We start from the raw sequence: 13,547 nt of genomic DNA on the forward strand, positions 1-13,547 counted from the left end.
TTTGTATCTGGTGCAAGTCTAAGAACTATGATCCGACGGCTTGTAAGGAAGATGTCATCCTTCCTTATCTTCTACAGTTGGCGCAGTCTGGCCTTAATGTCCATTCTATTAAGGTTCATCTTGCTGCTTTGACTGCCTACAGGAAATGCCCTTCGCAGACTTCCTTCTTCCAGATCCCTGTGATCAAAGATTTTTTGGAAGGCTTGAAGAAAGTGTTCCCTCCTGTCAGGCTTCCTTCGCCTTCATGGGAATTGAATGTGGTGCTGTCCAGGTTGATGAAGGAGCCTTTTGAACCTATTCATAAGGCTTCGTTGCAGCACCTGTCCTGGAAGGCGGCGTTCCTCGTGGCCATTACATCGGCCCGCAGGGTGAGTGAAATTCAGGCGTTGTGTTGCCAAGAACCTTATACTGTATTTCATGCTGCTAAGGTTGTTATGCGTACTCACCCTAAATTTCTTCCCAAGGTTATTTCTGATTTTCATGTCAACCAGACCATAACTTTGCCTACGTTTTTTCAGAATCCTTCATCTCCAGCGGAAAAGTCGTTGCATTCCCTGGATGTTAGGAGGGTATTGAAGTTTTATCTGGATAAGACCAAAGATATTCGTAGGTCTGACCAATTGTTTATCAATTATGGATCTGTCAGGACGGGTCTTGCGACCTCTAAGCAGTCTATCTCTAGGTGGATTGTGTCCTGCATACAGCTATGTTACCAAAAAGCTAATAAGACCTTAGGAGGTAAGCCTAAGGCTCATTCCACCAGGGGCAAAGCTGCCACGACAGCTTTGCTCCGTAATGTTCCGATTGCAGAGATCTGCAAGGCGGCCACTTGGAAGTCGGTTCATACCTTTACTAAGCATTACTGTCTGGACTCTGATGCCAGGGCAGACGCTCAGGTTGGGCAGGCTTCGCTGCGAAATCTGTTCGCACAATAGTGACGTTAATTCTCTTTTCTCCACCGCCGCTTTGGTGTGGGGATGGGCTTGCCATTCTATTCACTAGATTATGACTATACACAGAGATCCCCTACTACAGAAGGAGTAGTTTCTGTCCTGTAACTCCAGTTCTGTAGTAGGGGTATCTCTGTTATAGTCATAAGCGCCCTCCCGCCTCCCCGGTGGAGAGGAATGTTCCTTTAAAGGAATGCGACAGGTCTGGCGTTTTACGCCTTCAAAAAGAACTGAAAGTAAGTTGGACCTGCTATGCATTCTGGGATACTGAGAGAAGGTTCTGGAAGGTTCTCTTAAAGGCACAGTATCCTATTTAAGCCACATAATGGCAGCCTATGGGGCTTGTCTGTCCAGGCCTTCCTCTCTATCATTTCTGAGGGGTTTTGCAGTAAAAACAAGGGAAATCTGGACAGGCTTTGTTGTTTGTGGATTTTTGGTGGAATTTTCTAATTGAAGTACTGGACAGTGTAGCCTGTGGATATAGGCTGCATTATTTGTCTTTAAATTTTCTCTTAAGTGTCTTTGCAGTTCTGCAATTTTCTGACAATTTAGGAGATTATTTTTGATTGCCGGGGTCCACGCACATGGGCGGGACTATTCACTAGATTATGACTATAACAGAGATACCCCTACTACAGAACTGGAGTTACAGGACAGAAACTACTCCTTCCCGATTATAACAGGATTGATACTGGATCATGATCTAAGCCATGCTCCCCCCGCAAGTGCCTTAGCTTTAAGATCGTTGCAAAGCATTATCAATTCAGTTTTACCCTTCAGCATTAACTTTTTACAATGAGTGTTTATGGAATGCCTTTCCTGTGGTGCAACTAGAATCATGCTGGCACAACAGGTAACTGTTACATACGGACATTTATATATGTATTTTAATTATACTGTTGCATTTCTTTTGCAAATCAGCCTCAATACAGATGTATCTTACTGACAAACGTTCGGGTTACATCTTCTTAGTCAATCAGACATTATTAATGGATAGTGATTTCCTTTTTGACAGCTCATTTGAGCTGCTGCACCTCACCGTGCACGTTGCGACCTCCAGCTGAGCGTCACATCTGCACACAATCTGTAACTGCCTTTTACTCGCGGCCGCAGTAACTCGTCAAGTGTCTACATAGTGGATGCGTGCCTTCGGTATAAGGTGAGAGCTGACTTTTTAATCAGCACATGATCCAGTTCAGCGCGCTAAACGCCAACGCTGTGATTCTAAAAACTTTTGAAGAATGGGGGAGTCAGGTCCAGGGACGTGGGGCTAGCTGGACCATTAATATAAATTCTAAGTACACAAATTGCCAGCCACACACTTACTCAAATCCTCTATTTTTGAGGGAACAAACCATAAGAGACTTCCTGGTTCGTTCGGGTATATCACTCAAACCCTTTTATTATTTATTTGTTTTTTGTCTTTTTTTTAAAGTATTGATGTGTGAAAGGGACATCTTATCGTTTGTACACCTTATATACAATTATTTACAATTCGCGATTATTTACAACACAAACACATACACATAACTAGTTGTATTATAAAAAGTGAATTGCTCTGATAAAAACACACTCAAATATTCATACTATGAAGAAAAAATCATCCGTAATTCCATAAAGACCAGAGTCAAAAGTATAAACTTGATGACAATCATAAATCAATGAACTACAGCTGAATGTAGGCAGTTCAAATAAGGAAAAATAGACTCCAAATTAATTCATTCAGTCCATTCAACCAATAAATGGCTAATCTTTTTACAGCAGTTTATTTTCACAGTAAGATGAAGTAAATTGCCTGCATGCATTTCAAGCGCACTTCTCGAGATTCCAACCGGCTGGTGGAGTTAGAGTGAATTCTTACATGAACTTAGTAAATGCCTTTGTTATTCGCAGATCTCACTCCATGAAGAGTCTGCCTTGTGGCGAGCGTCCAGCTGGCTACTACATACTTTAATTTAGTTACAATTCCAACACACACCTGATTATTCTTTGTAATTAATTTTGTTGGACTTGGCCCATTTTCCCCAATTTTTTTTCGCTTTTTACCCTCCTATCTTAGGATGTCTCCCCCATGGTAAACAAAGTTGTATAGGCCATGTGAGGTATGAGATGCCCTGGTGACTATGACAATGTAATGCAATGGTGTGAGCAGCTATCAATCCCCCATCAGGAAAATGTACCCTGGTGAAATGCTGCATTTAAAATGGATGCCATGGCTGTGCGTTGTGCCAGCTGACTGTAGCAGGTTAGCGGTCTAGTTGTCTGGTACCCAGCCATCCCAGCATTTGGAGGGAAAGCCTGGCACCCAGGGTGCTCTACTCCTCCCCCTGAGCCAGCTAGAACCAGTTCCCCAGAGGATTCCAGAAGCTTCTGGCACTGTCTGGGAGGTGGGGTGAGGGGGTTATAAATAAGGGGGATGTGCCACCATGTGCTGAGACAGAGCAGGGACATGAAAGTGAGGGGACCTGCTGCCAGGGGATACCGCCACTTGTTCCTGTGTGCTGGACCCTGCACCTTACTAGAACCCTTCTGCTGTCCCCAGGGCTAGTGGAAGCCCCACTGCAGGAGTTCAGGCTGCTGTGTAGGAGGAGGGCCACGCTGCAGTGGGGATGGTGAAAGCCTACCACCCTGTTTTGATGAGTTCCCACTAAATGTTGACCTGGCCCAGTAGTGCCTGCTGCTCTGTCCCCCGGGCCCCTAAAAAAGGAGGGGCCCCCTAGGTCCCTGAAGCTGCCGGGACCTGGCACCACGCAAGCGCTGCACCTGAAAGCGCCTGAAGAGGAAAGCGATATATTGGGGCTGGACTGAACCCCCCCCCCCCCAGGAGGTGAGGAGTGCTACCCTGGGGCCCCTGAGGCTTTCTTTTGGGACTGTACGCCCCCCCCTTGCGCTGTGTGCCTGGAAGCGCTGTGCCAAGAGGAACTGAGCCTGTCAACCGCTATACCTCAAGCCCCAGAGAAGAGGAGCTGAGGCCTACCGGCCTAATCGCCACGTGGAAGAGGCTGCTGGTACACCCCACGTCGTGTTGAATCAAGTGCTGTGCTGGTAAAGCGCTGTGAGTGTTTAAAGCGCTGTATTGCCCAGAGACTGGATGTAGTCCCCCATGCGCTTGGTGGCTGCATGTGCGCTGGGTTGGGGAAGCGCTGCAGGTGTCCACCCTGCGTATGGCCGCGCTTCTGGCCTAATTGAGACCAGCGGGAGCTTATCCCGCACCTCAGATTGCCGCCAACTCACCGCCGCGACCTGGAAGAGGAAGGAGTTGCCCGTGACGTCAGGCGGGGCTCCCGTGAGCTGGTGAGGAGTGTTCCTTTTGCCTGCGTTGTTTTGATTCTTTGGCCTGCTATTGTTCGCCAGGAAGTTCTTTAGTCATTGTAAAATTTGTCATATTTATTCTTACTTTTGCTTGTACAGTCTGTTCATGCTGTGCTTGAGATTGTGTGCCTTTTGCCTGCGTTGCTTCGACTCTATGGCATGCTATTTTTGTTTGTTCTATTCCTGCAACAGTTCTCTCATGTAACGTAACTGGTTCTATTGTACAGTGCTCTCACACCTTCGGGTAAAGTCAGCGCTTTATAAAAATGCATTAAATAAAATAAAATAAATGTAAAAAAAAATAAAAATAAGCGGGAGCCACCCTGCCAGTTCGTGCCCAGGATCACCGCCGCGGCATCGGAGAGGCCCATGCCGGGCCTCAGAAGCCGTCGTCACGTGACGGGAGCGCCGCGTCATCGGCCGTGCCCCCGCTGGCTGCCGCCGCGCAGCCATTTGCCCTCGCGGCCGCTCCCTCCAAAAGCCGCGCACCGATTGGCTGCCGGCCGGGCAGCCGGAAGAGGCAGACAGAAGCCCCAGGTCCCAGGAGGGAACCCGGGTGAAGCCGAGGGAGCCCAGACAGTGCGTAAGACCGGAGCGGGAGCCCACCCCGCCGGTCAGTGCCCCGCGAGTGAGGCCGCCCAGGAGGGGAGAGGGGTAAGGCCTCTGAAGCAGGTTGGAACCTCGCGCCCGCCTACTGAAGTCCCGGATCCCCGGCAGAGGGGGCCCGGGTGAAGACGGAAGGAGGCAGCGCTGACGCATGCAGGGCCCCGTGTGGAAGAGGAGAGCCCCGCAGCACCAGCCCTCCCAGCAAGAGACACCGCAAGGAGCCCGGTGGGTGGGGCTCAACTGTGTAGTGGGTTGGGGGTGTGTCAGGGCACAGGGTCGGTGCCAGCCCCCGGGACTAGTGCTTTGCTGCGACGGAGGCCGCCCTGCCCCTACCGGAGACTGTGGTTGGGCCCCGTTGGCCCCTGTTAGGCTGCTGAGGGCCTAGAGCCCAGGGACAATAAACTCAAGCCCCTGAGCGGGGTGTTAATGGTAATAATGGTGTTGTGCTTCTAGTGACCCCTGGCTAGGGGAGGGTTTTATGCCAACTGTGTTTTTGTTCTGGAGGGGCCATACAAGTAAGGGTATACATTGCCCTGGCGCCAGTTGGCGCCCCATCGTGATCACTGTGTTTTACGTTTGCATCTTTAGTACAATACTAAAGTTATTCTTTTTCATCTAAATTGGTGTTGTGTCTCTTTTTGTGCTGTGCCTGGTGTGTCGTCTGTGGGTACTGCGTGGATGCTTCACACATGTGGTTTGGCCTGCCTTCTCTGTACCATGCTACCCCTGTAGAATTGGTCACCCCATTTCTAACAAATTTCATAGGCTGTTCACCCTACTTCTGTAGTCCTTAGGAAGACCCGTTCTGAGCAACCCCAAATTGTGCTGCTTACAGGGTCGAAACGTCAACATGCTTTATATGTCCACACATGTCTCTTGATCACGATTCAATGAACCTATTGGTATTGTAGTACATGTGTAAAAAAACAGACCTGATTCGAAAAGGTTTCTTTTGTTTGTCATGTATTTAGTGTACTGTCCACATCACTATTCACTTTTTTAGGTCTCGGCTAGCCGCGCGAAGCCCGTCTCCGCCGAGAACCTATTGTGGCCGTGTCTGCTTCCCAGGAGACAATCCTGGCCGCGCGCATCGCCTTGGAGGCGATTTGAAACTGGCACGCGCCGACTGGCACGCGCCGCGCTCGGCCTGGCTGTCTCCTGGGAAGCGCAAACATACCCAGGCACACCTCCCCCTGCACGCATGCGGCCACACACACACGAGCGCAGACAGAGACACGCAGACAGAGACACTCCCCCTCCCCCCGCCGTCGCACACAGAGACACACACACAGGAGCGCACATACACGCACACATACAGAGACACCCCCGCCGTCGCACACATACACACACACGCGCGTGCACGCGCGCGCACACACACGAGCGCCCCCCAAGGCCCACTTACCGCCAATCCGGTGTTCTGTCGCCTCCGCGGGGCTCTCCCTCAGGCATGGGAGCCCCGCGTCACGCACTGCTCTTCGGACCAGGAACTCCGTGGGCGCGGGCTTCGCGCACAAGACGGAAGTCCCGCCCCCACGCTAGGTTTCGTTTTGGAATGCGCGCGCAGATATTGCAGTCATCTCGCCTGATCCCCAACAGAAACCGACAGCTATCCCCCCTGGTCAGGCTGCCCTCGATAACAAAGTAACCTCCACAGGCATGTGGCACTTTGGGACAGGGTGGTTGGGAGAAAGTGGGCGTCCCTGCAACTGTCCGAGACATAGGGGAGAAGGAAGGCCTTTATTTGACAGTTTTTAACTCTGTGGACAATTGTGTGAGTGGACCTTACAGTGACACTGTTAAACAAGCATTTGCAAGGCAATCGGTCTCGTCTTTGGGACCTTATAAGTATATAGCAATGCAGCACATTCTTGCATATTAAAAGGTATCTTATAGGAGTTGGCACATGAACGGTGTCCTCATAACATATATAACAGGGTGGAAATACATCTTTCATTGTAATACCGATGGGGTGGGTGCAGAGGGGTGGGTGCAGAGAAGTGAGTGCAGAGAAGTGAGTGCAGAGCAGTGAGTAGTGAGTGCAGAGTGAGTGTGCAGAGTAGTGAGTAGTGAGTAGTGAGTGCAGAGTAGTGAGTAGTGAGTGCAGAGTAGTGAGTGCAGAGTAGTGAGTGCAGAGTAGTGAGTGCAGAGTAGTGAGTAGTGGGTGCAGCGTAGTGAGTGCAGAGTAGTGAGTAGTGAGTGCAGAGTAGTGAGTACAGAGTAGTGAATGCAGAGTAGTGAGTAGTGAGTGCCGAGTAGTGAGTGCAGAGTGGTGAGTAGTGAGTGCAGAGTGAGTGTGCAGAGTAGTGAGTGCAGAGTAGTGAGTAGTGAGTGCAGAGTAGTGAGTAGTGAGTGCCGAGTAGTGAGTAGTGAGTGCCGAGTAGTGAGTAGTGAGTGCAGAGTAGTGAGTGCAGAGTAGTGAGTAGTGAGTGCAGAGTAGTGAGTGCAGAGTAGTGAGTGCAGAGTAGTGAGTGCAGAGTAGTGAGTGGTGAGTGCAGAGTAGTGAGTAGTGAGTGCAGAGTAGTGAGTGCAGAGTTAGTGTGCAGAGTAGTGAGTGCAGAGTAGTGAGTGCAGAGTAGTGAGTGCAAAGTAGTGAGTGCAGAGTAGTGAGCTGCCTCAAGTGAAGTACTCTGGTACCCAAGGATGACTAGCAAACAATATTATTCACAACGTTGCTTACTATTCAGCAACATTTGACAGTTTGCAAATCATCTTTATACAACAATTCAGAGTTTGATAACAAATTAATGTAACACATTGTAATATACAATGCCAATAGCTCAAACTTTAATGCTGCGAGACCTATTGCATTGTAAATGCTTGTTCACTATTGTCACCTGAGGCTCTGTTCAAATTCAATTTGTACTTCCGATAGACAACAGTATTCAATCCTTACCTTGAATATATGATTGAATCCATTTGTCTTCTCGGTGTGTTTTTTCTTTTTCAGAATCATCTCGGAGTACGTTATTAATAATTTTGTATTTGCTGTAGTAAATACAGTTTTTCTAAGCAATTACAAAAATCCCGACAGAACTATTTGTTCTATTTAATACGAATACCCAGGTTCTGAGGGACACCGGGTCACCCCATTATTGTCATTGCTGCTTGCTGTGGTGGTGACGCATCTCCGCTGCCAAGGATTCAAATGGCTGGTAAAGGGAAAAGGTGCCCGGCGACGCACGCCCCACATCTGAACAACAGTTACTCAAATTCACATATGGGGGTAACCATCACTGTCAAAAATTCCCTTCTCCAGCTAGTGTAGGCTCTTTTCCTTTCACTCTGTTTTCGTGTTTTCAGTTTTACCCTTCATCCTTCTGCCTTACAGTTTGTCCCCCCTGTGAAAAGTTGGCCTGATATGCAGTGCTCACTATTCTAGTGATCACTATGTATCAGTCCAGACAACCCTTATTGATGATTGGTTGTAAGTCAACCTTATAGACCAGCTATCCTAGTAGCATGGATACGAGCAGTCTAAGGCTAAGACTCTAGAGGGCGTGTTAAGCCAGCTGTTTTACCATCACATTACCCCTTGAACACCAAGTGAAAGGACACCACACAAGTTGTTATGAAAATAAACTGTATATTTATTTATAACAAGACTACCCTGGCTCTTTATGAGACAGGGAGCTAAGCACACAACAAAACTCTTAAAGAAATACTTAAAGTCGCACAATTTACACAAATGCCCGAGGGGCACGAAAAACCATATACACAAGAAGTGGAATGCGAAGTTACTAGCAGGTAAGTAATACTTTTCTAGACTGTAGAAACGCTAGGCCTACAATGCTGAACCCTTGGATTAGAAGCAGGGGGCCTAGGGACGCCGTGTGCAGAGTGGGAACTCTCACGCGTAATGCGGGAACAAGTCTATGGATACTAGCAATCACAAAGTTACTGTTCTCGGGCGAACCCGACTAGGTGGGTCGAAAACAAGGGTGGATCCGAACACTTAGGGTGTTGGACTATGCTGGAGCACCGGAGTACTCAGTTTACCTAGCCCAGGGGCTGCGGCTGCATAGGGCTGAAGTTGCGTCGGAAACCCTCGTTGAAGAACCAGGAGCCTGAAGAAAGAAGTTGCTGGCAGGCGGCCAGTGAAGAAGTTCGTGGTGATCCAAGCCTGGATCAGGGAAGAAGAAGACCTGTAAGCAGAGGGGAGCAAGTTCTGGATCACTAGCCAGTGATTTAGGTGGGCACCAGGATGGCACCGGACGAAGTCACCTCGACCAGGTGAGTGGGCGCTGCTGGGCTCTGCAGTCTCTCGGACCAGGAGGCGTTGTCGGCGACCAGGATGGAGGGGCGAGCTGTCCCACAAAGATACTTGCTGTCGACGTCGCTGGACCCAGGATTGGGGCAACAAGTCTTGGCAAATGCAAGCCCACGCGGTGGACTTAAAATGGCGTCTGGAGTGGACCAGGAGGGTCCAGGGTGCTCCTCTGTTGGAGGGGAGCAAGGGCCAGTCTGGAGCAACCAGACCAGCGGTGTTGTCGTCGAAGTTCGTCGTCAGGAGGGCCACTAGCCAACGGGCAAGTGACCTGGACAACGCGGTGAGCAGCAAAGAGCAGAAGGGCCCCACGCAGATCTCGTGGATGCAAGGGGGCTGGACTTCGGTGCTGGAGCTGCTCAGGGTCGGGGCTTCTCGGGCCCCAGAGCACTCACGTGAGGATTCCTCAGAAGTCGTGCTGGGCAAGCGTCGTGCAGTTTTGAAGATGGCCGGTCCCTCGAGGTCTCGTCGCACCCACGGATCACAGCTGGGCTGATGATGTAGGTTGAGGTCAGAGGTGCCAGGGAAGCCGGTTCTCGTCGTGCTGGGGCAGTCTTGATCCGGAGGAGAGACTTACAGCAAACCGCGATGCTTGGATGGTGCCTGCTGCTGCAGGGTGACTACTCCTTAGTCACAAGGGAGAAATCTTGAGAAGAGTCTTGAGTTCCTTTCGTGGAAAGTCGGTTCAGGATTCAAAGATGATCTAGTTTGGAAGGGGGCCAGTTCCTACCTTTATCCTGCAAAAAGGGGCTGGCACGCGACTAAGTCCTGCCCTATGGGTGGGACTAGGAGGGGGGTGGTTACACCCCTCTCCTTTGGCGGGCTTTCCCCAGATCAGGGGCTGGAGTGCCCCTGGAACTGGTTCAAGCCGGCCTATGCACAGTGAGCACCGGGGTGCCACTTGCAGTCACCTTCCTCTAAAGCCCTGCCTACCTAGGATACACAAAATCCTGTCTGGGACGGTGCTGGCACCGCCCCTGGCAGGAAACCCTTTGTCCTTGCCTCCTGTGCTGGGAGGACTCCCAGCAGCAGGGGGGCAGACTTGTGTCTCGGTGGCAGCATCCATCTTGTGGAGCTGAGGCTATGTCTGACTTTAACCGGGGTTACAGGTCACATACATGTCGTGTCCCTCTAGAAGGGTGGAATGCTAACCCCGTCGCCAGAATTGGCGAGGGGTTAGTATTCCAATTCGTATGACACCTTACTCGACATGTTTTGATAAAGCGATACCAGAGTTGGCATATAACCGCGAGGATTATAATGCACTTAAAAGTATATGGTATGCGTTATCATGGAACAGCTATTAGGACTTGGTTACGCAAGCTGCAAACGGGCTCAGCTCATGCCAGAGCACCATTTCACCCTATCCCATGCACTCTGCCTTCAGGATTGTTAAGGCCTGCCATAGGAGTGACTGATAGGAATATAGGTGTCCATTTTAGGTTTAGATATAGGAATACTATATCTAAAGCAAAGGGTGTTTACACCACCTTGCCCCAGCTGTCAAGCAGCCAGTTGTGTCTGATTTAGTTAGTCAGCCCAGGGGTGGCATAATACATGCTGCAGCCCCTGGGAGACTTCTGGGTGCACCTCAGCCCTGGGTACAGGGACTTGGAGAGGGCCCAGTGCCAATTCAGTACCTGAGTACAATTTGGATAGAGAGAACAGCTAGGCTGTGGGTCTGATTAGCAGGCCCACAGCCAGGGAAAGTCGTAAACCAGTGCAGCAAAAAGCAAAAATCTGGATGATCATAGGATTGCAGACCCTACTCTCCTACACCCCCTCCAACCTGATTTGAACGGAGCCACTGAAAAAATAACTTTAAGAACCAACACTTAGAGAGTGGCTCAGAACTTATTCCCTTGAGTACAGATTTGCATTTGCCTTATGTTATGTGCTGTCATTGAAGAATATTGCATGCCTTGCACTTTCGACTTTAGGGGGCAGCTTATGCTCAAGACAGAAGGAATGATTTAGTTATGGCGACAAGCCATTGATCAAGACTATAGGACTGATATGCTTATTTTGAAAAGTCATGATTAGTCAGTAGCCCTGACTTATTTATTGTGAAAATCACATTCTGAAGCCAAGTGGTGTTTTCATGAATTGTGATTACGTTTCCTTAAAGCTGGGAGGCAGATATGTTGTTATTGGGAACCTTAGACTACAGTAGTAGTAGGCAAGTACTTGGCTGCAAAAAAAAAAAAAACATTTACAACGCCAATAGCTCTAACAAACGAGAGACCTATTGCATTGCAAATGCTTGTTAAAATTGCTGGATCGTTTTATTGGACAGGAGCCGAACGGTGGCCTTTGGCCCGAACAGCTCTGACCGTTTACTCTGCCTTATGGATAAGGTTGTTTGGTTTGGACTTCACCTCTTGTGCAGACTGTACTCCTCTAGTGATCGCTATTCCCCCCCCCCCCTAATTTGGGTGGTGGTAACTTGCACGACTGCGTTAGAGAAACTGGAAAATGGATGGACAAACGGTCTGCAACGTAATTCTGAGAAAATGGAAGTGATTCTGTTTGGGAATTACTCCTCTTTTAGTGTCTCCTGCCTGGTGGCCTGAGGAAATGGGCTCACTCCCAACTCTCTTGACAAAAGCTAAAACTCTAGGAGTAGTAATGGACAATAAGCTCACCTTTGGACTACAGCTGAAAGCAGTCACTTCCTCTGTCTTCTTTATACTTGGGATGCGCAAAAAGAGCTTTCATGTCATCCCTTTAAACTCTCCAAAAGCTGCGATGTCAGCTCTGGTACTAGCCAAACTGGATTGTTGCAATGCCCTCTTCCTGCATATGCGGCATCGGCGTCTAAATCGGCTTCAGGTAGATCAGAACGCTGCAGCCAGAATATTGACCAGACACCGAAACATTCCTCTCGCAGGCTAGCGTCGGGCAACGTGAGAAGTTTAAGGCACTATGCATGGCCCATAAGGCCCTGCATGGCATAGGTCTGGTTTTTCTGCAGAACTCCTTTAAATGTTATAGACCGAGAAGAACTCTCCGATCCATGGCCGCCCATAAAGGTGAGCTCAACAGATTTAGACTCTCAAACTGGAGGGAGCTTTGTTGCATCGACGGCTAAAGAGTGGACACTTCCTCCTCTCCAAATCAGACCCTGTCTAATCCGCTCTTGTCTGGAAGGCTCTTAAAACCTGGCTATTTGCCAAATGAGGAATCCATCGGGCACCATATCAGTTCAGCATGAGCATAGCGCATTGACACCCAAGGGTTTTTGTTTACCACAATGAAGCCGCTCCCAATGGGGTGTCCCTAGTGCAAATTAATCTGTGAGTGCAGGCACCTCACAAAAAGTGAAGGACAGGTCTCACACATCACCTGGTGTCATGCTTCATCATTGACCAGTCCTCGCTCTCTAAAACATTTGTTTGGTGGAGGGCGGGCATACACCTGACAACAGGGATGCACTTCTAAACTAAGTGGGGGTCCATAGAAAAAAGATAGCAAGGTTAAAAAGCCATTACAGATGTCAAATTACATTTTAATATTACTGGTATCTATATGGTAGTTAAAACAAAGTGATCAGTGTAATGGGGATATTATTTCCCCCCCACCACAATCAATGGGGGGGGGGGAATCTGCCAAATGGCCCAGTTGGGTCCGTGGCATTCATCAGGACCGAGACAAACAAATAAACTGCGGGCTCCACTCTTACTGAACTGTGGTGAGAGGATTTCCACTCAGTGGGGTGATATAGGCCATATCATGGTGGAGTGTCATCTACATCTAAAGCCCTGTAGTTGGGACACTGTGCCCCATAGGAGGGTGAGGGCAGGACACCCCTTAGGTCAAACTCGATACTTGACGTGATCTCCGCCTCTGCGCTTATATCTGTACTCCTCCGCTCATCGGACTGGTCAATGATGAAGCATGACACCAGGTGGTGTGTGAAACCAAGTCCTTCACTTTTTGTGAGATGCCTGCACTCACAAACTAAAACTGCACTAGCACTAGCGACACCCCACTGGGAGCGGCTTCATTGTGGTAAACAGTTTCTGTTGGAGGCTGCTGGCTCCCAGCACCCTGTGCCTCTGGTTTCCGCATCCCAGATTGTCTGGATTTTGTGGTTACACCCAAGGATTTTTGTCACGCTCTATAAGTATTTATAACATGCCAAAGCATTTTGTGCCGCACATAGCACTCCTCTTCACCCATTGGCTCGCCTGCACTGAGTGATCGTGTTTCAGTGGATACCTGTGCGTAAGCGCATAAAAAGAACTGACGTCAGTGCCAGGACTGGTGGCGAATACTTAAATTTCACAATGTTTTTCGTTCTTTCCAAGCTTTAACTCTTATTTGTTCAGTTCTCCTTATCTGATTAACTATTTCTTCAGTGCCAGGAACTGAGAGTCATGGTGCCTTTTCTTTGTGGCATTGGTATCATGTTG

Source organism: Lissotriton helveticus, chromosome 9 (genome assembly GCF_964261635.1).
Source record: "Lissotriton helveticus chromosome 9, aLisHel1.1, whole genome shotgun sequence".
Classification (NCBI taxonomy): Eukaryota; Metazoa; Chordata; class Amphibia; order Caudata; family Salamandridae; genus Lissotriton; species Lissotriton helveticus.